Source organism: Pseudopipra pipra, chromosome 6 (assembly GCF_036250125.1).
Source record: "Pseudopipra pipra isolate bDixPip1 chromosome 6, bDixPip1.hap1, whole genome shotgun sequence".
Classification (NCBI taxonomy): domain Eukaryota; kingdom Metazoa; phylum Chordata; class Aves; order Passeriformes; family Pipridae; genus Pseudopipra; species Pseudopipra pipra.
The window spans coordinates 54,450,733-54,472,548 of record NC_087554.1 but is presented as its reverse complement, the minus strand read 5'-3'; the positions used below and the strand labels follow the sequence as shown (position 1 = coordinate 54,472,548).

The window sequence follows — 21,816 nt, the reverse complement described above, 5'->3', positions numbered from 1 at the left end:
CTCAGGTCACCGACAAATTGTAGGACTCAGATGCCAAGCCCTTAATATCTGGGTTGGCTCTAGTCAAGAAGCAGAGAAAGGAGGGCTTGTGGCTCCTGAGGAACGCAGCCCATTGCTGGGAGAGGTCAGAAGGGTTTTGGTCTATACTGCTACACTTGTGTATCCTTTTGCCAAAGCTGGGCTGGAAGAAAGTTTTCCCTCCCAAAAATGCCTTTGAACTGCTTTTCCCAGGGGTATTTTTCTCAGCATGGGATCCCCAGGCAGAGATTTGTCCAGCTGTCAGAATAAAAAATATTTGCACTCCAGCTTAGTATATTGTGTTTCAACGTCACTGTCATTTTTCCTCCTGATCATCACTGTTTGTCAGAGCAGCAAAAGCCCCACTCTTGGACAAGGCCCTCACTGTGCTGAGTATGGAAAGATGAACTCTCTGGTACAAGGGGAATCATCTAGACAGTTAACTCCCATTTTGAAATAATTTGTAACAAGAAAAGTAGATTTTTTAAACTTTGAAAACATTAAGACCACTTATCTGTCAGTAGAAGTGTGGCTCACACACACAATCCACCTGAGGATGCGGGAGGGGAACACAGGCACTGGGTTTTGGCCAGCACTGCTTGTAACACCCAAACTTTGCCTCTTTCCAGGGCCCATAAAGATTATAGAGGACAGCAGGTACCACTCTTACAGGGGGTAACTGAGGAACTGGGTGTTGAGATATGTAAACTCACGGCCAACTCTACCCCAGTGTCACCCAAAGCCCAGTTTTGCTGAGAACAGCCCCAGCAGACCCCCGCCTGCAGAGACTCCCTGCTGCGACCACCAGCCTGGGCAGACGCTTTGGAAGATTTGCCCCAGCTCATCACGTCCCCTCCTCAAACCATGAGGAGCCCACAGGGAGCCAGTGGGACCAAAGACTAGAAAAGGGCTCTGCTGAACATACATGAGAGCTGGCACAGGGACACTACTGCCACTCCCCAGTCCCGCAGGGCCTTTCTGAGGACAACGAGCCACCGCAGCTGCAACTCTGCACTGCAGCTCTTCCCGCTTGGAGGAACACCCGCTTGGGATGTGTTTGACCCCACGTGAACCTTCTCCCTCCTTCCCCTGCCAACTGCAAATGCGTCACTGAGGGATATTGCCAGAGCCAGCCACGGTGAGAAGTCGGGTGCTTTTTATTGCAAAATTGATGAAAATGAGGCAGTCTGCACACAAAACCCTGTCAAAAAATATTTCGACAGGGATAAAGTTATTCTCATTTTCTGCATCACCAAATCTAAAGGATTTTATTTTAAATTAAAACAAAATTTTCAGTTGATTTCCTCCCCTCTCTCTCTCTCCCCCTTGGGTTTAGAAGCTATGTTAGCAAACACCACAATGCAGTGGCAGTGCCATAAGCTCCCAAACAGCCTCCTCACTGACCCCACAGCACAGGCACCGAATGAAGAACCTTTAAATTGCTCTCTGCTTTTCCCTTTGCCTCCCACTCTCTGCTCCCCAGGACACAGCTTCTCCTGGGACCACTGAGCAAACACAGTCCATCTCCTCTTTCACAAATACCGCACTTCTGACTGTGACAAGAATAGACCCTCCAGGCTCAGACTACACCCCTTCAGCTGCCTCTGGGTTCATGGAGGCTGAGGACCACATGAGCTCCTCCCCTGTTCAGGGCTGATGGTCTGTGCCTCAGCAGAGCTTTGCCTGGGCTGGGTTACCCGAGCACATTGGCAGTCCCCTGGAGTCTGTGTTCCTGCCCACCTAAAACACTGTTCCTTTGCAGTATTTGCCAGGTGCAGGGTGGAACGAGCCCATTTCCAGCCATGGCATCACCCTCTCCAAGTGTGAGTACCAGCAGGTCACCCACGGTCCAAAACTGGTCCTGGCCAGGTAGAAGCACAGGGAAACTGAATTACCCTGTGTGCTGTGGTTGGCTGGGTGCTACATGCCAGGGCCATGCCAGCTGTGAGAAGATGGGTAATCTCCAATGAACCATGTGGCTGGAGCAGCCCTGAAAAACTCTGTCTGATCTTACATCAAGCCGGCCAATACCGTTTCCTTGTCAGAATGCTTTAAGCCCCCTTGGATGTGCAGAGGATGGTGCACCACTGCTCTGTGGCAAGGGGGTTGTGACAGCAGTGATCCAAACTCCAGGAGCAGGTATTCACTGGATCAGCAAACCAAGCTCGTGGTTCCCCTCTCATCCAGCTCCTGATGTTGAGGTCAGACAAATCTGCATCCTGGCACGAAGCAAAAAGCAGTAGCATGTTTTAACTATGCTTGTTAATAAACAGTAGCAACAACCCCAACCAACCAAAAAGGGAGAATTTTAAGGCAGCAACAGGCTTCAGACAGGATTAACAGCACATACTCTGGAGATGAGGTACTGGTGTAAGAGGAAGCAGTAGAGACAAGACCAGCAGGGCTTTCCTGTTAACAGCAGTGATTCATCCAAGAGAATTAACCAAGTAAAGTTTTCCCAGAACATGGAACAAGGTTCATCCTTGCAGTTATTTTAAAAGTCTTCATTCTAACAGAATTGGTTTTAAGTTCTCCATTGAGCATCAGTAGTTTCCTTGTCCACTCTTTCCAGGAAAACCTTTAGACAGGTTGAAGGGGACGAAGGAGAAGGTGGTTCAAGGATGCCTGCAAGTTAATAAACAAAAAAAATCAGTCTGGAATGCTGTTCTATGACAAAAAATTTGAGTATCTGATTTTCTAAAGGTTCTAGACTACTTTTTTCTTTATTGATTTTTATGAAATTTGAGTATATTTCCATTTGAGCATATTCCAGGTGGTTGTAGTGTTAGTTTTACACACCCTTTCCCTGAGCTAGGCCTAAATTTCCCCCCAACTCTGGTATGGAAATTGCTCTTGGGGACTTGCAGGCAAGGTGCAGCTTCCCCTCCCATCCCAATGGCCAATGCTGGGCAAGGGGCTGGAAGCACATTTAGAGCTCTGGGGGCCATAGTTGACCTGGGGCAGGTATTGCCTGGGACGCTCTCAGGGCTGGAAGCTCCAAAGCTCATGCCAGCAGTGCAAGAACCAGGCATGGAGACAGGACTCATCCCAGTCCTGGTGAAACAAGGACAGACTCTGGCTCCCACAACACCAGTCCTACAGTGGAGGTGAACATTTAAAAGTGCTTGTTTGCTGCACCTTAAATAGAAAAAAAATTAATTTAATGTGTATTTTCTGAAGCTTTTAAAAGACTGCTGTACTCTGCCAAGGACAGACCTGTTCCTCTAACCTGGAGTTAGAGTCACCCCTGTCAACTCACAACCCACACAGGCTTCCCATTCCAATGGCAGGCACCAAACACAAAAGTGGCCCTTTTAAATTAAACTCCTAAAACCCAACAACCTGCATCCTGGTTCACAAGGAGAGTACTGAGGAAGTGGGTTTCCCCCTCTCTAAACCTTGTCAAAGGGTGGATACCCCACACCAGCTTGGATAAAACACCTCTCAACCTGGTGGTTTTCTCCTTGCCTCTCTGTGCTGCTCTGCAGAGGACCTGGGTGTATTTGTATCTGGAAGTTCCCACAGCTCCTTTGGTTGCCAGCCCCTTATGCCTGACTGAGATCTCGCCCAGGCTGTTGACATGACCTTCTGGTCCTTGGGGAACAGCTTTATCCCAAGGGGCTGCTAAGGAGGTTGACTCCAAAATGCTCCCCAGGTTAAACCAGCAGCCCCGTGGATGTAGGAGTGGGAGAGCAGGGAGCCAAGACTAGAGGTGGAAACATGCTTTGGGAAAGGATCAAGCTTCCCCTGGGGAGTCTTGCTTCATTGCACCGCACCAGCTCTCCACATGGCTAATGCAAACCCAGTCTGGACCAGGCTTCTGGACGGGAAGCCAAAGCTTGCTCCTTGTCCATCCCCTTCAGCCCCTGCACACCCATCACTTGCCACCTACATGCTACAACACTGAACTGCCCCTGAACATCACCTGCTGGTGATGCCACTCACAGGCTTTGGGAATCCAACAGGGCTCTGGACATGGCAGGCCAGAGCCTTCTGCTCTTCACCACACCTTCTGCTGCCCATGTTCCTCACTTACCCTTTCCCTAGAGCTTCTGGGATGAGGACTATACTGCTCTGCCCAGCACCTCTAATACTAAACATTAGTTGATAATAAAAATAATGCCCCCCTGCCACTGGCAGAAACCTGTCACAGGCTTTGTGAAGGGAGAGAAATGTGTTTTCAGGGGCTTTTTTATGCCTTTGTGAGCTTCCACCACAAAAACAGAAGGGGGATGCAAGCTCCCTGTTTCCACAATCAGCAGTAAAATGTTACACAGCTGTGAAGTTGAACCTGAGATCATAAAGTAAAACTAAGTTGAAATTTAGTACTTTTGCCTTAGGTCAAGAAGTTGCATTTTCAGTGAAACCTTAATTACCTCTTCCAGCTGTAGGTCTTAAATAAGCCTGTCTGTCAAAAGCTCACAGATTGGGTTGAAGTGGAAATTTCTGCCTAGCCAAATTTGGAGCAGATGAAATTAAAGAAAAATAAACCACAGAAGAAAAACAAAGACACAATGTACTTAGCTGGAATTAATTTTGCTTTCTTGCCAGCCTTCTGGAAGGGGTCACCAAGTCCCACATGCTGGTGCCCAAGGTGTTGGGCAGGAGGAGAGGAGAGCTACTACAGTGTTGATGCAGTGAAAACACCTACCAAAAGTTCAAGAAAGCCTAGAATAACCAAAAGCAAACGTCATTAGGTCACTCCTCAGCACAGCTGCATTTCATCATCTCCCAAGGTCAGTTTTCATGTGAGAGAATGTCAAAGTCAGCAATTCAAGTTTTTTATTGATGTGCCATCTTGCAGCAGGTTCCACGTTAAATTTAATGGATGCAATTTCCAGCAGGGCAGGCAGCTGTTGTGGTGTTGCCTCCCCCATGGGGAGCCCTTAGACTTGGTTGTGTCTGCTCCAGAAACCAGCTTACAGCAGAGCCAGGACCACCCTGGGCTCAAGAAGGGTTTGGCCACCAAGAGCTGTGGTAGGTTCCCACGGCCCCTCCATCATGGCTCATGCTGCTCCACAGCCTTCCCTGGGGACAGAGGTCAGCCCATCATGCACAGCCCACAGGAGGGGCTCTGACAGAACAGCAAGAATGCCAAAGCCAAAAGTCACTGTTGAAGCATTAAAGTCTACTGCCAAAGCACATCCCTCCCAGACTTAAATGGAGACTTGGCCTTAAACCCCAGATCCACATTTGGAGTAGGTCTAGACTCCCTCAGGTCATCTTCTTCCTCACGTTTTCCCTACAGACAAGTGACGTGTTGCTCAGTCACCATAACAGCTGGGACAGCATTTGGCCCTGGAAGAGCAAGACCTTCTGCAGAGGAAGGGCCATGGGAGTGATCAGCTTGCAGACAGCAGTCTATATTCAAAGGTGTAGGCACTTTACAGCCACATCACACAGCTGCTGGCCAGCTGCCACAGCCACTTACTGAGGCTGCCCCTGCTGCTGGCAAAGCCTGGAGCTTTTCTTCGATGAAGGAACTCAGTCATCCTCACCTCCCGACCCAGCCAGCTCTGTGAACCCCCAGCCCTCCACCCCACAGTCAGTCTGGTCACCTGTCTGGAGCATTCCCCTGCCTCCATTCCCTTGTGGGTGCATTCCTGCTGTTTTTGTCGTGCCTGATTGTCTGTAACAAAGCACAGATAATCAGGTAACCCCCACACCCTTAAAAAAGCAAAAATTAAAAAAAAAAAAAAAACCAAACCAAAAAAAACCCCAAAACAAACAAACAAACAAAAAAAACCCCACAACACAATGAAACTCAGTTTTCACAGCTTTCTGTGTCCCAGAGAAGCCACACTTCATCATATACTGTCCCAAAACAGAGTGATGTGTTGTTGTAACAAACCTTACTCACCCAGACCAGGGAAGGAAGGTGACCCTCTCTTTTACCTTCAATATTTTGAATAAAATACAATCCCCCCAAACCCTATGAAAACACCCACCTCCCCCTACCCCGGGGAGGACAAGAGAACAGACAACTTGTGACAGGCACTGTCACCTCCCACCACACTGGACAGTGCTCAAAGCACAGAGCAATCATCCTTGACATCTCCAGGGAGGAGAAAGATGTGTCCAGAGCAGGCTCCTCTGCTTGCAGCAGGAACACGTACTTGTGCATGTCATCCGTCCCCCCACCCACGCCTTTGCTTTGCCATTTCAGCAGCGCTCAGCAGTACTTGGGGCTTTTCCCCCGCCTTTTCCGAGATATTCGTGGACCGTCGGGTTCTGTCCTGTCTCTGCACTGTTGGCAGCGACACAGGAGACGCTCTCACACAGCACCGGGGTCCCACTCAGGGATAAGCCGAACCCTTGGCTCAGCCCCACGCCAGACCAGTGCCTACAATCGCCCACCACCATCCTCTCCATAGGTGCGCTCGTGCCATTCCCCGGCCGGCTCGTTGCCTTTCCCACGCCAGATCACATTGCCCTCTAGTGGAGCTGGATCTACAAGAAGCCGTCAGCAGCGGTGACAATGACTGGGAAAATTAAGGGGGGTGGGGGGAAGAAAAAAAGAAAATCCAAACCCGGCAGAGCTGCTCCCAGCCAAGCTCCTCCCTCTCGTGCGGAGCCGCTCTCCGAAAACAATGGGATCCAACAAGCAGCGATCCCAGCGCGGAGCCGCAGGGGGGGATGGAAGCCCCGAAGCAAAGGGAAACGATGGCCACACAATAAGAAACACCAGAGCAAAGCACCTGCTCCTCCGTGGTGCTCTAAAATGCAGGTGCTTTTTGAGAGGGAAGCACTCCAACTCTTCACCCGAGGTGGTGGGTTCAAAGTGATGGGAACAAAGTGATGGCTCCAAGCTGCTCCAGGCTCCCAGCAGGCTCTCTCTGCATTGCTCCCACACTGGCATCCGGTGAGAAAAGAGAGATCAGTTATCCTCCCTTAGAACAAAACTTCAAAGGTCTTGCAGGACCTGTGGACTATGAGGACAGTAGTCCATCACTTCCAAAGGAATGGCAGCACAGCTGGGAGCTGCTGGCCCAGTCAGTGACAAACAGGCCCTTAAGCCACAGTTCAGTCCTGAGACATAGGCACCCCAAAGCTTGGGGGAGGGTGGAGCAGCCCCTTTTCCCAGCAGTGATTTCAGGATGAATTCTTACTCGCTCCCTCAGAGCAGAGCCACAGGGAAGACACAAAAAGCCAAGAGGCATCACCAACCACTATGAAAGCTGCCTACCTTCCCAAGGGGTTGATTTTCTTTGGCAACTTGACTCCAAATCCAGTTAGGGAGGATCAGTGCAAGACCTGGCATGCTCATTGGCTTAGCTCCAAGGAACAAGTCAGACTCTTGACAGGGCTTGGTGGAAAACCAGCACAAATGACAGGAGAATTTGACTTTCAAGCCTGTCTTCCACCTAAAAATAGCTAAAGGTAAAAGAAATATGGCTATTTTTGCTTTACAGGTCAGCAGACAATCCTCACCCTTTGCTCCCTGAAAGGTTTTACCCACCTCAGGATGCTAATAGCCACATCAGTACGCTGGGATATCAGGATACTGTCCTAGATGTCCTTGGAGAGATGGTCCAACCAGAGCACTTTGGGCCTTCTGCAGCCCCTCCCCAAGTGCTGTTCAGCAACTTCTGTTTAAAGTTTCTGTTGCTTTGTGGTTTGCAGGGCTGGACAGCTGCCACCACGACTGCACCACCAACTCATCCAGCTGGATCCAGCATTTGCTGAGGGGAAGCTCATCTGGGCTCAGATGCAGACCAGAGCCTCCCAGGGCTGATGTTCCCCTTGGACACTTCCAACCCCCACTCCCGTAAGGGCACATCCACACTCCCATCCTCTACACTCTTTCTGGAGTGATTCTGGGCATCACCAGCCACTGGTGAGGGAAGGCCTGTGGGCCTGGAGCATGCAGATCCTCATGTCTCCTGGGAGTGTCACCTGGCCAGGATACAGATCAGATCACTGCATCCCACCAGGGCATGAAGGCAGCGACTCACATGCAAAGGGCAGCAAAGTCTCCTCCATCTCATCTACCTCAAGCAGGAAGGTTCATACCCCTCCCAGTTAGCCAACACCTCCCCATGAAGGAGTTCCAGGTGTTCCTATCCCACAATACTCAAGGAGGGTTGGGCACGTGGTGTCTGTAGCTGCTTTTTGGGTTTGATTTCTCCTTCTGAACCCCTTACAGCCTTTGCTCAGATGTGAAGACCATACAGGTGAGATCCTGGTGCACAGTATATCCAAGATTGGGCAGTAAAGAAAGGGGTCAGTGAACAAAGGGTGCTTTTCCTCCAAGCCTGGATCAGTGGATTAACAGCCCAGCCGTCTCTGCAGACAGAACTGTGGAGGCAAGTAGCACTCAGTTTTCCCCTGAAAACTGGGAGCAGATGCTGTGCAAGACACTGGACTAAAGAGAACAATCCCTTTCAGCTGGGCAGTGGGATGCAGCTGATGCCCAGTTTTGGATATACTGTTGGACTCTACAGAACATTTCATGTACCTCTCAGACACAGGCCCATTTACACCATTAGTCCAATATTTCTCTTTCCTGATCTTGTCCCAGTTTTACTCCTATCCCTTTCTCACACATCCACCCAGATTCTCCCAGCCATCACCCAACAAACACTCATCTGGCAACGGCTCATTTCAATCCCATGATGTTCCACACTGCTGAAACAGGTCATCTGCTCTTGCTGAGTGAGGGGGCAGGCAGAGCACCTTCTCCCACTCAGGAAAGTCCATCCCTAGGAGGAACAGCACCAACCTCTTCCCAGCAGCACCTCTTCCTCCCCCAGCCCTCTCTTTCCAACTCCTTCACCTAATCCAGTTAAAAGCTGCTGTGCTCTGCATGTTCCTCCACCACCCAGGGCAGAGCACGTTGAAGAATTAGTGTTTTTTGCAACACATGCTAATAACAAAGAATAAAGAATCTGTGATCTGCTCAGCCCTTCTGCTAATGCCAAATGGGAAGAGAATTTACCTTCAAATGTCCTAAGACACAACATCTCAAGTGCAAGATTTTTAAGAGGCCTGAATAGACAGAGCAGGAATTCAGCAGATTTATGTTATTTGGGACATTGAATCTAAATTTGGAATCAAGCAGTTGCTTTCCTGTTAGCCCTTAGCTATCCACTTTCCCAGAAGTAGCTGCCTGTGTTTCCAAGACATTTGGCAACTTTTCTGCCTCTCACGTCATGACAACTTCCGTGGGCTTCTGTAAAAGGTCTTCAAATAAAAGGAAAATGCTATAAAAAGGTAGAACATCCCATTTGATACAGGTTTCAGAGGGTGTAATCACCTACTCACCTCACAGATTGAGAGGAAAAGTGGTTTTAGTTCCAAGTGCATTTTCAATGAAAAAAATGCATATGCAATGAAAAAGTTTCACACAATTTTTTCATTATTACTAATGACAAATTCCATATGCATTCAACTAGTGCCAAGTTAGGTCTTCTAAACCTCAGATAGAGCCTTATTTCATCTGATCATTAGTTACAAAATTAGTTCTTTGGGAATACCATCTCCTTAGAGAATCAGACAAGTTGAGAAAACTTCCCTCTGGGGAATCACTGGTTTAATATTCAGATTCAATTCTCTCCTAAATTTCTGGTGTGAGTCTCTAGTATATGAATAGATAGTTGAAGACATCTAGTAGAATATACTTGATCATCAATATGAAATTTATATTTTTGTCTTGCAATGTGAAGGCGGAGCTGCTATAGCAAGAAATGCATTCCTTCCCACCTTGCTCTGATAGCAAAGGAGAACCTGCTCCGGTTCTCCCTTTCTGGAGCACTTTGCATGCAGCACCAGTATGTTTAAGGCTAATTTTGCCATGTGTGGGTGCTTTGTAGCACTGCTCCCCATGTGAACACAGCTGCTCAGGTGCAAAGGTCTGTGTCCCAGAGCCCCATATTTCCAGTGCCCTCACACACACCCTGTTTCCCATCCAGGATGAAGCAACTCAGCCGTGGCCATCCAGCTCAAAGGGCAGAAAGCCACATGAGAGGAGTCCCTGATGCAAACTGCACCAGGAGTGAAGGGTGGTAGGAACAGAACAAAATGCCTGTTTACACCTAAAAGCAGGCTAGACATGGGAGTGAGGCATACAACACACAGCTGCTGGAGGAGGGGAAACCTCACCCACTGGTGCCGGGGTGCTCACTGGTCCCCTGCAGAGGGAGCATTCTGGTCCCTAGGGCTCTTAATCAGGCATTTAAAATAATTGATCTTATTACACTAAGCATATTACTGTTAAGCCTTCAGCTGTTAATGTTTAGTTGCTGTTGGAAGGGCCAGACAGCCACAAGTCAGCCTAAAAGCGACACATCTGAAGAAGCAAGGTTCTACTTCAGAGAGTAATAATTACTTTGTCCAGGGAGACTAGAAGCCAGCACAGCAACAATATCCTGAAAGCACTAACTAGTTATTGTGAGGAACCTCTGGGAGATGCCCCCCAAGGAACAGAGCTCTCCAACCCTTGTTCATTGCATAGGCTCTGCTTCTCCATCCTCTAAAACACAAATGAACCTCATTGGCCTCCAGCCCAGCTCTTACAACCTCCAGGGAGGTACAAGCCCACCTTCATCTCCCAGGGCAGAAGGAAAGCTCCCTGCAGGCACTGCTCAACCCCCAGCAGAAAGATTAACAAAACAAGCTTGCCTCCAACCCAAATCCCAGAACTGCTACACCACTACCAAACATACCAGCAAAGATTGATACCCCAAGGCAGCAACTCCTCTTTGGGATTCCCAGTCCAAACCCCCCAGTTTCTAGGTGCCCTCTATATCCAGCATTTAGCTAACTGCATTCACTTGAAGGCCAACCTGTAGGAGTTGTAGATTGCTGGGCGGGGGGGTTGATGTTTAAATGAATGTTTTAACCACCTACTGGTGAGGGGTTTAGCAGCCCAGGGGCTTTCTACAGGTATGTGGGCAGTGATGGTGTATAAGGGGTTGGAAATGAGTCTGGGTCTGGGTCTGGGCCAGGGCCTGGGCCTGGGTGTGGGTCAGGATTGTTGCCCAACCAGCATCCTGTGGAACCAGGCAGAAACCATGCTGGGTTGCACTCACACACTGGGTTGTGTCACAGGGTTTTTTTCAAGAGGTTTTAGCATCGGTCAGCTCCTCACATACTATTTGTTTAAAAGGGACCTTATCTCGAATACCCTTTTTTTTTTTTGGATGTTATTTAGCTGTGATTCCAGAACTTGGAGATAACACCAGGCTCAAATGATCCAAGGTAAAAATCACCAATAATCTCAAAAGCAATTTATTTGAGAGTGTCTTTTATTTTTTTCATTTTCCTAAGCCTTTCTGGGGCAAAATTATAAGCTGGAAATTGAGAGCTGGAATAGAATTTAACATAAAATGAAAGCTAAGGTTTGACTCTAATACCATGAATGAGGACCTGGGGTTCTAAAACTATCCTTTAATATTTAGAATCAGAACAGTATTACAAGAGCCATCTGTACTAAAACTATTAATCTCGTTGTTTTTACACGCAAGGTGGAAATCTATATTTGCAAAGTGTTGTGTGTAATTTAAGCACCCAAGGGGAACTGAAAGAGAAAAATTCAGCCCTGAAGATTTGGTCTGTTGAATGTAAACAACTGAAAACACAGTGTCTGCTGATTCATTCAGTTTGTCATCTCTCTGTCACACCTCTCTGTTTCACAATGGACAGAGAAGACAGTGTGCATGGGGTGGTCCTTGCAAGCTGTAGTCAGTCGTCGGCACACTCGGATCTGTGACTGAAAGCTGTGGAAACTTCTCTGACTTCAAGCAAGGGCTCAGTGTAAGACATATCTGGCTCCTCGAGCTGCTGGTGGGCAGGAAACAGGTAGGTAAAGTGAGATCTGTGTCACAGAGAAAAAAACCAAAACATTGGATTTCACAACACTGCACGCAGGATGCCTCTGTCAGACTGGTCCTAAGGAACAGGCTGGGAAGTCCTTGTTGCTGCCAAGGCTATCCCACACACAGCTGGTGGAAAACAGGGGCAATGGATGGCAAACCCTAATGGATGGCAAACCGGATGGCAAACCCAATGGCAAAGGATTCCCAAAAAACTTCTTGCAATGCACATGTGCCTTTCTCCCACCTCAGGGAAAGGATGCCTCCTGGACTGGGTCAGGCAGAGGCAGGCAAGGGCAGCCATGGCCCCTGAGCCCACTGCCCTTCCCTGGGAACTGCCTCCAATCCCACTACAGTGGCAGAGGAGGCTGTGCTTGGACTGTCCACCATGGGATCTCTCCTGATCACCCTTTTCCAGGCCACTTGGGCCAGCAACATTAACAAAAGCAGTTGCAGGCCCATGAAATATGAGTCACACATCCTGTGACAGCCTTTGCACATAGGGAACTGAATATTAGGATACACCACCTCCCGCTGTTCCCCATGTACCAGTAGCCTCCAAACCAGTGCCGCCCAGTTCAGCACAGTGCACGCTCTGCCCTGCAACTTACACTGGTTCTTCAATGGAGTTTCTTGTCCCATAGAAGCAGAGCCCAGCCATGCAGTAATCTCACTGATAGCTTGTTTCATACAGCCTGGGTCCTGCTGGGAAAACCAGTGCTGGAATAAGGAAGCCTTATGTTGGACAGCCCAGAGGCTTGCAGTCTGGGTTGGAGGTACAGCCTCTTGTTTCTGAGGTGGTCTCTGAAGCACTATCCACAGTTTGTTAATCTGACCTGCTCTGAGCAGTCTGCAGAGCATGAAGCTATTCTATGGGAAAGTCCTCAGCCACTGAAGACAAACTAGGAAATCAAATGGGATGAAATATATCAGCTCCAATAAATGTGGCATTCCACTGTATTATCCCATTTGGAAAGGCTAAACTAAATTCAGTGGTGAGAAAAATCTCGATTTCACTCTTGATTTAGTATTTTAAGGACCAACGTGGGATTACACTACACAAAAAGGCTGTTACCAAATTAGTTGACTTCAGGTCCTCCCCAGCTCGATAAGCATTGGATCACTGTGGCCACATTTTGCTCTCCACTGCAGTAGGCTTTTGGGTGACTCCCCATGAGCAGCAGGAAAGCAAAATATCACTTCTGCATTTTTAGGGCCAAAACTGCTGTTCTTTCCACATCTCTGCCCAAGTACAGAGGTCTAGATAAGGACACTTCACCACCATTGGTGAAGATCATCTCCAGACGGCAGAGACAAGACCTTCGCTTTCCAGTTTCCTTCTCTGCTTTTTTTTTTCCTGTCTTCTCAACACTCCTTTCTCCAGAAAGTCCCCCCAGCAACAAGACCAAATTAATACTTGCAAGGAGTGCCTCACCAGACTGCAAATGCCGCTGCTCTTTATCCTAAAATAACTCTCATGTGAGTGACTAGAATTGTGATTTGTTTTACCTTAGCCAAATGTGGGACTTAAAATTATTAAGACTTTTAAAAGAGGCTGGAGAGTGCCTTAAAGTGCCATTTCCACCTGGAGTGAAGCATGACCTTTGCAGGGCATGGCTGTGTCCTCTGCTGCTCCTGTGGGTGGCTGTCCTGCCCCAGCAGGGGACATGAAGTCAAAGCTCTGATGAGTCTTTTTTCAATGTCGTTGCTTTCTTTGATCCCAGGAAGAGCTGCATTTCTAACAGATAATGGCCCAGGGTGATATTTGAAGTTGGCAGATCCACGCTGAGCTGGCTGGAGGCGGCAGCTCACCCTGGGTGATTTTCGTGGTGCCAGAGGATGGAGAGGCAGTGCTGGGCACAGGGACGTGGTCCCACCAGCAGTGGATGGTTTGGGGGGGTTCTGGTCTCAGCAGATTTGTCACCTGTAAATATCTTCTTAATAGACATTACACTGTGCTTGGTCTTTAACGCACATGTGCATGTGTGTTCCCACCAGTGGGGTCACTGATATCCCTCCTATGCTGCCACTAAGTGGAACACTAATTTAGTCACCCAACAGCTAAAATATGCTACAAAGTAACCCTTTGGGGAAGTGGAAATGCTGATCTCCCGTCTGTGAGAGAGCCCTACCAACACGTCCTCATACCCCAAAACCAGCAGCTCAGATAGTCCAGAGCCCAAAGAGACTTTTGATGTCAGAGGCAGAATTACATGACAAAGCCCAGATCCCAAATCACCCAAGAAACTGGTAGCAACCAGATCAAATCCAATATCTGCACTGAGCATCTCAGCATGACAAAATGTCCACTACGAAAGTACTAAATCTGGAGGAATTTTAAATCCAGAAACAAAACACTTATACTTGAATCAGCCAGTATTTAAAGAGTGTGATCATGGATGAGAGTTTATGTGTCTGCATCCCATACATGTATTCATTACTGCAATTTTTAAAAAAAGTTAAAATCTAAGTTAGATCACAAGAAGAAAGAATCGCTCATATTAGTCACATTTCTCCTAGGCAAAACCACAGCCCAGGGTGGCACCACTATCTGCTTTTCCTCAGCTCTTTTCCCACAGACAGCATTTTGGGGCACAAACAACTGGATTTAGTGAAACTGCAGAGAGCCAGCCCATGCCAGGGGCAAATTCCAGGCCTGGCCTAAATGGGTGTAATTCACATTCAAATCAGCTGAAGTTATGCCAGCCTGCTCCAGGACTGACCCAGCTCTTGCAGCTTTCCTCCTCAGCTTGTTCCCAGCCTGTCACTGTGATGAGCACAGGCTCCTAGGATTTTGGCATAGGAGTGAGATGAGGACGGCTCCGGCCATGCTGATCAATCACAGAGCCTTATGTTGGACAGACTTGAAATCAGTCACCAATTTACCAGCTTCCAGGCTGATGAGGCGTGTGACAATCAGGAGCATTTGGGGATACGTATTTATGTTTCCAGAAATGAAAACACAGGGAGTTATTCATAGATGAATCTAAAAGCATCCCTGAGACCGTGTGAGGTGTCATCATCTGGCAGCACTTCGCTATACCCACTGCTGGGAACGTAGTCATGTGGGTTGTCATCGTGCACCCACCAGCAGCAGCAGCAAAAGCTCACCCCCACTCTGGGGCCGGCTCAGTTTCCACAAAAGGGGAAGCAACATTTTAACTCCCCACCAATGCACTTGCAGAGGGAATCGGTGCTGGATCTCCAGCACAGCTGGGACAGGGCTGGGTTGTCTTCTTACCAGCTCAGCTGTTTCCACCTTCTCTTGGGAGACTGAGTCCCTTTTCCTCTCTTCCCTGACAGACTGAGGCAAAGCCTGGAGCCACCCTCTGGTTTCATGGCAAAGGTACACTTGGCAGCAGGAGTGTACCCATGAAGGATGGTTCTGTTCTGGGACAATACTGAAGGAGGATCCAGAACTTAACCTTGCTCTTCTTTTCTTGGAATAGCACCTGGCTGGGATTGGGGAATGGCTGGACCAGCCTCAACTTGATGCCTAGACCTTGTCAACATGTGACCTGGGAGGCTGGGAAGCATTTCTCATCATCCAGGGCCAGGGGATTGCGTAGGAATTGGCTGCACAGGCCAGGTGCAACACACTGTGCATCAATATTCAGCACAAAGAACAGAAATGTAATGTGTTTGTCCATATCTTTTTATGTCTACTCCTCTATTCACCCAGCCATGGATTCCCCTTGAAGCTGCAGGCACAAAAGACTGTTTTCCAGCTCTGAGATAGCTGTTATGCAAACAGGAGAGGCAGTGCAAGAGGATACTATCCTTTCTCAATAACCTCTCTCAGGACTCTGCTGTTGCTCTGCAGAGGTGAAGGTGTTGGTAGAAAGCATGTTGGGTACCCACTGCTAGAAACTGGCAGGCTGGAGAAGAAGGTGCCTGGCCAGATGATCCCTGGGTTAAGTCCTCAGTTCCTGGGTGTGGCAGGGTGCTGAGCATCTAGAGGGGAAATATTATTTAAAGCCAAATACATGAAATAAATGAAAAAATTTACCTTTTTCTTTAACATGAGTTTTCTAGGGAAAAAAAAATTTCAAATATATTAAAACAGAGGTATTTCCCATTTAATCTGTTCTTGTCTTTTAGTGTGGTCCACTGGGGCCCTGTTCCATTTCTAGAAGGTCATTCTACTATAGAACTGTTTCAAATAGCTTAAAATTAGTTACAGATTTATAAACAATTACATATTTATGTAAGATGAGGCATTTTTCTTAATATGCATTTAATGAGACAGAATTTGAACTGGCTATGGGTTTGGATTTTGTTCATTTTTATGGTGTTGCTACCCATTTATTTTATGGGCTCTGGGGAGTGGATGCTAAAATTGAGAGCTTGTAAGAGGTTATAAAAGAAAAGAGCAGACATATTTTTCATGGCCATTTGAATAGCTAGATTGAAGGAAAAAAAAAAGAATGCTTTTTATTCACATCTTTGGCAATTGTTTTTCCTCAGTGCTGGACTCGGACATGGGGACTTGTATTTTTTTTCTCATGGGCTTTTCTCCATAGCACCTCACCAATGCAGGTGAGAACATCTTTATCTGCAGCCCAAGGAGTCAGGGGCTGTCGTTATCCCCTCCTTAGGGATTGGGCCATGCAAAGGGGAGGCTGTGAACACCCAGGGGCCTGAGCAGAAAGCCCCAAGACCCCAGTCATGGGGCCTCTCCATATATTTAAAGCATCGTTCCTGCTACCGTCTGTCAAAGCTGCAGGTACCTGGCACCACTGTAAATCAGATTTTCAGGTCTTCAGCAGGCAGTCAGAGAGGAAAGAAAACACATTTATGGGCCACCTGCGGTCAAACACCATGGAGGTCCAGACACAGATTTGCACAAACCAGTTCCTCGTGACGGGGATGGTCTGAGTACCCAGCAAGACAAAAGCTCAAACTCTTTCTGTGTGGTTGATTGCACATCTCACATGCATCACTTCCAGCCCCTGGTTTTATAAAAAAGGTCTTGAAAGGAGAGGAAACAGCTGGCGAATAATACATTGTGTACCCTCCCGGTTGTACTGCAGCTTCTCAGCGTGTCTGCAGGCAGGGTTATCTGTACCACCACGAGCCATTCCCCCAACACTGCTGGAAACAAAGGCTCCTTTTCTGCAGCTGTTTATCCAAGGGACATAGAGAGAGCTGCAGGAGGAGCTGGGGAAATAGCAGTGGTATGAGATCCCACCCAGTGTGATCCCTCCTCAGGGAACAGAGGCATCCCTGGGCAAGGAGGGCTTGGGACTCATAACCACATTCCAAGTTTATCTGCCAGCTCTGTTCCTCTCACTACCAAGTCTTCTTCCAACTTATAATGACCCATCTTCCTGTATCAGAGACTGCTTGTGAATTTGGTAACAAACCTGAAGTTATGAAGATTAAAGAATTATGACAATTAAAGAAACAACAATAGGACAGGAAGAAACACCCTCAAGTTGTGCCAGGGAAGGTTTAGATTAGATATGAGGAACAATTGCTTCACTGAAAGGGTGATCAGGCATTGAAACAGGCTGCACAGAGAAGTGGTGGAGTCACTGTCCCTAAAGGTATTAAAAAAATGTGTAGATGTGGCTCTTAGGGACATGGTTTAGTGGTGGACTTGGCAGTGCTGGGTTGATGATCTTAAAGGTCTTAAAGATCTTTTTCCAACCTGAACAACTCTATGATTTTAAGCAAATGAGCACAGTGGGGGGAAAAAAAGGCTCCAGGAACATTTTGAAGGGTAAAGAGTGGGGCTAAGCATTGCAGGATGTAAAGGAGACAAGGACAGACTCTCGCCAGGAGCCAGGGCTGTGCTGAAAAGTTAAGCAGAAGTTAGTTAAGCATGCCCCTAGAGAATGTCACACTGCCCTGGTACCTACCAGCACCCTCTACCTGGAGTTGTGTAGCACAGACTAGCCCTGGGGGATGTGGCAAAAAGTGCACTAGCTCCAGGGAATGTATTTTGGGGAAACCCTCCAAGCAGGAATGAGCCATTCCCCAGGACAGGGCTGCCAGGCAGGGCAACCATGCTACTTATCTTGTGCTGAGGACCCAGCCACCATCTTGCTTCCAGCTCACCCTGAACTGGTAGAAAGTTCTGATACTGCACCTCCCAGCCCATAACTCATGCATCTTTTAGTCCAGTGACGCCCTACTATATTTTTGCCATCACATGCAGTGCGGCAGATGTTGCCACAATCTCTCTTGGGGAACGTTTCTCCAATATATCTTTAGATGTAATTAAAGAAAAGGACTCCTAACAGCTAGCTGCCCCAATTAGCCTGCAGCACGGATGGAGACCAGGGAGAGGTTTGCAAGTGGTTTTTACAGAGTTGCAGTAAAAAGCTGTTTCCTCTGACATCCAAGCAGTTTCCTGTGGGAGCGAGCCAGGCACAGCCACAACACTGTGCAGAGGGTCACAGGCTCTGTATCCAGGCATAACTGCTCCGGGCAGGGGGTGAGGGGAGGTGGGCAGGCAGCCTCACAGCGCTCTCTGAGCCCGACCCCCCGAAAAAGGCCGGGGGAACAGCCCCCAGCGCCAGCCAATGCTGCTCTTTGTGAGCTGCACAGATGCAACGGGAGGGAGAATGTTGGTTGAAATCCTCACAGACTTTATGCTAATTCACCAAAGAGCATTTTAGACCATACACGGACACTTAATCGAGTGGGAGAGACAGCAGCGAACACGACATTTAATTATGGGAAAGAAAAACGAAGTCTTTTACCCTGCATTTGGCATTCTCCCAACACACAGAGTTAATTGTTAGGAGGGTATATTAGAAGGCAATGAAGGAGAAGATTGAAAACCCTGATTATGCGGAGGTCCTGAAAATGCTGAATTTATTGAATTTCACATGAGAAAACACAGTCTGTGCTAAGCTGAGGGCTGTGCCAGCAGCCAGCTAAAGCTCAGGAGGTCTGTATGTGCATGTAAGAGGGGAACAAAGCTTTATGAACAAAGCTTTACTGCTTTATGAGCCTCTGCCAACTACTGGTCAAGCCCCACTGTGTCCCTAAAATGGAGCAGGTCAATACATGCTCGGGTAGATGCCCTTGGTGTAGGTGATGCACAAGGTGGGCAGCAGACCTTGGTGTAGGTGATGAACGCAGTGGGCACACTTTGGTGTAGGTGATGAACAAGGCCAGCACATTTCTCAGGAGCTCAATTTTCCTTTAGAAAAGGATCTAACCAGGTAAAGTTAGAAAGGGCATTTCATCTGTGACCTCTGTGTAGTACATTTTCCTGCAATTGCCTAAATTTGGTTAGAGTCTGCAGCAACAGAAAGCCAAAATGCTTTGGTAAGTACTGGCACAGATGCCTTTAAGAGAACAAGAGCTGTGGGGCTGGATCAGGTGAAGGTCCATCCATCCTGGGTGCACCCAGAGGAGGGGGTACTACAAGAACAGAGAATCAATAAAAATGTTTCCCCCAAAGCTCCCACTACCTCCAACAGTTTCATTCTTAGGCACATCTGTGGGCTGTGGTGTTGCCTCAGTATTCCTCAGCAAGTTTCTCCATTATTTTTTTCAGTTGTCCCTTGAACCATTTAAACTTTTAGCCCCCTTTTTCTTCTGTCTTATCATGGCTGAGGGGCAAAACTGCTGTCTGGTGCTGACCCGTGGATGTATTTGTTATACCAATACCTGTGGCCTAACACATCTCCCTGGGAAACTCCCCAGGTTGGGCCTCACAAAGAAGTGCCAATAATTGCCAATTCCTCCATGCCATTAACAACCCCATCTGCGTCTACTGAAAGTCAGTAGAATTTTCTCTGAATGTTAGCAGAGCAAGATGCCTTCTTTTTTCCCATTTTTTTTAACATGAAAATCCACATGGATAAATGAGCTCCAGCTCGTGGGGCACCTGCAGTAGCTGTCACTGTGCTGCAGGGGGGAACCTTCGGCTGCCGATACATTCGCAGCTGCTGCAAGTTGGAACAGGCACCGCAAGTCAACTTTGGCCGGAACGTGGGTGGGAAGAGCCCTGGTGATTTGTACCGTGGTCCCAATTTAATTACAACAAGCTTCTTGTTTTTCTAGTTTTAAATAGCTTAGCGAGAAGAGCCGTAAAGATAAAAATCATTAAACAAAAAATACTGAAACAATCTGACATTTGGGGTAAGGCAGCCAAAACTGTTGGTTTGCGTCTCTCAGAGCATGTGATTTTTGTGCCTGACCAATGTCACTGGAAAACCTGAATCTGCCTCATGGAAACAGAAGCAAGCTATTGCTACAGAAGGGGTAGTCCTGCAGAAAATGCTATTTTCTAGCTCCTAGTGGAGTGCAGTAACCTGGAAGGAACCCAAAATGTTTATGTAACAGAGTGACGCACCCCTCACACCGGCAGCCAGGTAGGTGTCTCAGTTCAGAGAGCACCTGGCACACACTGAGCTCTGAAGTGAACCTCAGCAGCTCCGACGGGAGTTAAGCTCAGTGTTGAGCCAGCCCCAGGCTGCTGCACGTTTGGCTGTTGCAGGCCACACGTCCCTCAGGGCCAGCCTGAGGACACCCACCTCCCGGGATGAGGAGCTGAGACAGGACAGCGCGACACCGAGCATCGATTCGCTGATGGAGATCTCAGGGGAAACTGCTGAGCCAAGAAAAACAAATTGACAGCAGCTCCATCCTCAGCAGCCCAGCGCTCTTCCGTTTTTTGGCTTAGATTTATCAGGTGCCTTGACCCAGCTTGTGCTGAGCAGTGAGCACAAGCCAGCCGTGTTTATCAGGCTGCCGGTGGGCAGGAAGGAGCTCTGTGCCTGTGCCAGCCCACAGCCCGAGGGCAGAGCAGGAGAGGTGGTACCCAGGAGCTCTGGCTCAGCCCCACAGCTCTGCCTGCCTCATGCTGGCAGCCTCCGCCCCTTGTGATACAGCTTTTAGGTAAATAACAGTTTTGACCTTTTTTTTTTTAATGAGACAAGAATAAATCCCTCAATTAAAATGTCCATTATGCTGTTTAAAATTTTATTTAGAAACTTCCCACTGTTTTTTTGACTACTTATCCCTCTCTCTGGAATTTTTTTGGTGAAACAATTTTCCACTTTAAGCCCTACAAACATTGTCTTGGGAGGCCCTCCTTGAGGAAGGGTCTGCCTGATCATTTGCACGAGTGTTTATCCCCGAGGCTGTTTCCAGCACTGCTGGGTAGTGCTCCAGGAGACCTGGCAACAACTCACCCCCAAGCTCTGGATGCCCTCAGTCACATCAGGTTTTCAAGAACCACGTCAGTGCGGGACGGCGCGCCAGGCACACGATGTCCTGCCCAGGTCAGCAGGAGTAACATGTGAGCCCACACCTCTGGGCAGGTCATACAAGTGGAAATGAAGGTTAGAAAAGTGCAGAATCCAGAGAGCAGTTAAACATGGGTGAGCAGATTCCTCCTTTTTCAAGGACTGAGGTGAATTGTTTGCCTTTAGTTTGCAGCAAACACCACACTTCAGATCTCTGTTGCTGTCAATGCAAGTGTCCTCAGAGAAATCCAGGAAGACCTCTGCATGTAAGGAAGGAGAGGTCTCAAGACAGCATGGGCTCATCAGTGGAAAGACAGTGAGACAAAGCCAGGCCTCACTAAAAAAGAAAAGGAAAAATAAAATAATTTTTCCTTAAAAAAAAATCTCAGAAAAAAGGCCCCCCAATTATAATACTTAAAATGTTCGAGCTGAAGATTGAAAGACTGGCCTCCAGAAGGACATTTTCCTGTTCCCTGTACCACAAGCAGAGCGTGATTTCAGTTCATCAGTGGCTGAGCCACTGCATGATAAAACTCGCTGATGAACAAGCTACTTTAAAAGCAATGGAGCTTTGAACTCTCAGTGGCTCAGCTCCTGCAGTGTCTCTAAAATGTTTGTTTATAAGTGGGAAATGACTAACTGGCCTGTACAGAAACGAGGGCAGTTGAGGCTCCAGCTTTGGGAAGTTTCCCATGGCGTCAGGCAGACGGGGTTGGGGAACCCTCATGAGAGCATGGGCTGGAGGCAGCAGTGGATGCAGCTCCATGCTCACT

At 48.0% G+C, this 21,816-nt stretch overlaps 1 long non-coding RNA gene across 1 annotated transcript; it reads right to left on the bottom strand.

Annotated features, from left to right (window-relative positions):
- Nucleotides 1–1,152: 1,152 nt before the first annotated feature.
- LOC135416268 (uncharacterized) lies at nt 1,153–6,935 on the bottom strand. Its single transcript, XR_010431515.1, has 2 exons — nt 5,577–6,935; nt 1,153–5,046 (listed from the first exon to the last, which is right to left on the bottom strand). It is a non-coding gene; the product is annotated as an uncharacterized LOC135416268 (long non-coding RNA).
- Nucleotides 6,936–21,816: the final 14,881 nt, after the last annotated feature.